At 48.7% G+C, this 4,277-nt stretch overlaps 1 non-coding gene across 1 annotated transcript; it reads left to right on the top strand.

The window, feature by feature from the left end:
- The first annotated feature begins 272 nt into the window (after window positions 1-272).
- LOC143262806 (5.8S ribosomal RNA) lies at window positions 273-427 on the top strand. Its single transcript, XR_013036470.1, has one exon. It is a non-coding gene; the product is annotated as a 5.8S ribosomal RNA (ribosomal RNA).
- Window positions 428-4,277: the final 3,850 nt, after the last annotated feature.

The following is a 4,277-nucleotide window of genomic DNA, read 5'->3' on the forward strand; positions in this document are numbered from 1 at the left end:
TATCCAGTTTGAATCCATATCCCCGTCGTTTTTGGACGTGATATAATCTCTGTGTTTCTTCGATAGAAGGCTTTTCAAAGTTCTATTCGCTCCGACCGTCGATGATGATACTTGCAAGAAAACAGTAGTTTTCGCGACGACTCCCGAATCTCCTTCGCGCGCTGGTTGGATCTCTTCGGGTATCGGCTTGTTCCGAAATAACACAAAAGTGTGGTGGTTCACATAGCAAATACACATTATATATATATACATGAGAATAAAAGGGAAAAAATTACCCTGAACTGTGGATCACTTGGCTCGTGGGTCGATGAAGAACGCAGCTAATTGCGCATCAACGTGTGAACTGCAGGACACATGAACATCGACATTTCGAACGCACATTGCGGTCCACGGATACAATTCCTGGACCACGCCTGGCTGAGGGTCGTTTACGTACCTATAAACTGCTTGCGTTTGCACTTGTAAGTCCCGCCGTCGTTAGAGAGAAGCGTTAACGGAGTCGGGTTGCAAAGTTGCTGTACGTACGAGCGAATGATGGGCGCTTCGTCGGCGTTTGTCGCGGTCTTATGAATATTGAGAAATTTTACGTACGTCTAATTAGTCATCGAGAGATGGAAATCGTTCGAACTTGCGTGAGTGTGGAAGCGGTGTCGTGTGTCGTATATTTTATATACGTCCGCCCGTCTGAAACACCGCTTCGAAACGGTGACAAAATCTTTTCGGGACGATAAATACATAACCCGGAATACATAACCCGCAAAAATAGTAGAATTGTGACCGTTGCCGTTGCTTCGAATTTGAATTTATATATATATATATATATATATATATATATATATATATATATATATATATCATAGCCCCAGGGAGTGGAACCTGTGAGTGGAGAATGTCTCTTACCATTATGTTCCCAGAGGAAAAAGAGTCTCTCTCTTCGCTCACATTGTGCACGAATTGTATCGATGGCTATATAGATCCGACGTTGCACATATTCTGGGTAAAGAACACCCCACCGGGTTTGCTACATACTCCTCTATTCGTGTGGCTATGATGTGCCCTTTTCAACGCAATCGCGAGTCTCGTTCTACAGAAACCGTTTGTCGGTCGCTCCATGTCTTTTTGTTCTTTTCAAATGATCGAATAGCGAAACCGCGCGATCACACACAATCGATCGTCCAGTCCCCGAAAGTACTTTTCGGACGGACGTTAAAGTTATACCGGTTGTAATCGACTTGCGAGTGTTTCGGATCAATTTGGAGAGGATATTGAATTTTATAGAGACATTGGTGAGGCGCGTAAGGTAAGCAGTTCTTTTTGCTTTAAGGGTTTTTTGTGTTTTTTTATTTTTTTATGTGTGTGTTGCTCTGTACACGTTTCGCAATGCTTTCGGAGAAGCTCTGAAAAAATTTTTTCTCGTTCGACGACCTCAGAGTAGGCGAGATTACCCGCTGAATTTAAGCATATTACTAAGCGGAGGAAAAGAAACTAACCTGGATTTCCTTAGTAGCGGCGAGCGAACAGGAATTGGCCCACCACTGAATCCCGCAGTTCCGCCGTTGGGAAATATAGTGTTCAGGAGGGTCAATTTATCCCGTAACGTCGCAACCGCGTCCAAGTCCATCTTGAATGGGGCCATTTACCCATAGAGGGTGCCAGGCCCGTAGCGACCGGTACGAGTTTCGGGAGGACCTCTCCATAGAGTCGGGTTGCTTGAGAGTGCAGCCATAAGTGGGTGGTAAACTCCATCTAAGGCTAAATATGACCACGAGACCGATAGCGAACAAGTACTGTGAGGGAAAGTTGAAAAGAACTTTGAAGAGAGAGTTCAAGAGTACGTGAAACCGTTCAGAGGTAAACCTAAGAAATCCAAAAGATCGAATGAGGAGATTCATCGATAACGAGGCTCGGCTTCCATTGGCGTGCGATACCCCTAATGGTTCCCTCCGTGGTTCCAATGCGAGGGCTCACCGTCTTCGGCAAATGTTCCGGTAACGTAGTCGTGCACTTCGCCCCTTGTAGAACGTCGCGACCCGTTGCGTGTCGGTCTACGGCACGAGTTGTTGACTGTAGGCGTCGCCTTCGTGCGTACACGACAGACGCTCGATCGCCCGCCCGGCTGCGTGACGGTACACTATTTACGGTATTGGGCCGCAACTTGCTCTATTTTCGAATGTATTTGCGTTCGGGCCCGCCGCAGGCTTAGTAATTACCCGGATGGTACGTACCTGGTGCCGGCTCCGGGCCTAGCCAGCTGTTGGCAGACAGTGTCCTCGAAATAGCCAACCTTTTTGAATCACATTACCGGTCAGCGACACTACTGCTTTGGGTACTTTCAGGACGCGTTTTGAAACACGGACCAAGGAGTCTAACATGTGCGCGAGTCATTGGGACTCGATTAAACCTAAAGGCATAATGAAAGTGAAAATTGACCTTTGCGTCGACCGAGGGAGGATGGGCCGCGTCACGATGCGGCCTCGCACTCCCGGGGCGTCTCGTTGTCATAGCGAGAAGAGGCGCACCCAGAGCCAAAGAGGGTGAACTACGCCTGGTCAGGACGAAGTCAGGGGAAATCCTGATGGAGGTCCGTAGCGATTATGACGTGCAAATCGATCGTCGGAAATGGGTATAGGGGCGACTGACTAATCGAACCATCTAGTAGCTGGTTCCCTCCGAAGTTTCCCTCAGGATAGCTGGAAGTCGCTCGTTCTTTTCAATGGACGTTTGCGAGTCTCATTTGGTAAAGCGAATGATTAAAGGCCTTGGGGCCGAAACAACCGCAACCTATTCTCAAACTTTAAATGGGTGAGGACTTTGGCATGCTTGAATTATGAAGCCAAGGGAGAAAATTTTTTATTATTATTATTATTATGATGGCATATATAAAGAGAAAAATGTAGATCAGAGTGCCAAGTGGGCCATTTTTGGTAAGCAGAACTGGCGCTGTGGGATGAATCAAACATAGAGTTAAGGCGAATAAGTCGAAGCTTATGGGATACCATGAAAGGCGTTGGTTGCTTAAGAAAGCAGGACGGTGGCCATGGAAGTCGGAATCCGCTAAGGAGTGTGTAACAACTCACCTGCCGAAGCAACTAGCCCTGAAAATGGATGGCGCTGAAGGACATAAAATTTCGATTTTATGTCCTGTATGAAGCTCTGACGAGTAGGAGGGTCGCGACGGTGTGCGCAGAAGAGTCTGGGCGTGAGCCTGCCTGGAGCCGGAGATCTCGGTGGTAGTAGCAAATACTCCAGCGAGGCCCTGGAGGACTGACGTGGAGAAAGGTTTCGTGTGAACAGCCGTTACACACGAGTCACTCGATCCTAAGCCCCAAGAGAAATCCTATGTAGATGAGGTGTCCTAAGACACAACTATGACGAAGCACAAAAACGCAGCTTATTTTATTATATAAATCGCAGCATATTATTATACAAATACATAAAAAACACCCATTGGGTGAAGGGGAATCCGGTTTCTATTCCGGAACCCGGCAGCGGAACCGCATACCATTCGGGCCCACGTAAAAGTGTTCGTCGGGGTAACCTAAAATGACCCGGAGACGGCGTCGGGAGATCCGGGGAGAGTTTTCTTTTCTGTATAAGCGTTCGAGTTCCCTGGAAACCTCTAGCACGTAGATAGGGTTTGGAACGTGAAGAGCACCGCACTTGCGGCGGTGTCCGAATCATCCCCTCGGACCTTGAAAATCCAGGAGAGGGCGACGTGGAGGGGTCGCGCCGGTTCGTACCCATATCCGCAGCAGGTCTCCAAGGTAAAGAGCCTCTAGTCGATAGATTGATGTAGGTAAGGGAAGTCGGCAAATTGGATCCGTAACTTCGGATTATGATTAGCTCTGAGGAGCGGGGCGTGTCGGGCTTGGTCGGGAAGCGGGTATGGCTGACGTGCCGGGTCTGGGCGAGATGAACGGCTCTCGTGGCTGGGATTCGAGCTCGGTCCCGTGACTTGGCCTCCCGCGGATCTTCCTTGCTGCGAGGCTACCGTCGCGTTTTCCATCGTTGCGATCGTCCTCTTCGGCCGCCATTCAACGCTCAGCTTAGAACTGGCACGGACTAGGGGAATCCGACTGTCTAATTAAAACAAAGCATTGCGATGGCCTCCACGGGTGTTGACGCAACGTAAAGAAATTCTAAAAAGCGCGGGTAGACGGCGGGAATAACCATGACTCTTTTCCGTCTGGCCGTGGCTCGAACTATATCTAGTTCTAGCCCGAGGTACAACGGCCAGTACAGGTTAGAGGGTCATAGTTAGCAAGCAGCAGCCTCTT

Source organism: Megalopta genalis, unplaced genomic scaffold, assembly GCF_051020955.1.
Source record: "Megalopta genalis isolate 19385.01 unplaced genomic scaffold, iyMegGena1_principal scaffold0222, whole genome shotgun sequence".
NCBI lineage: Eukaryota > Metazoa > Arthropoda > Insecta > Hymenoptera > Halictidae > Megalopta > Megalopta genalis.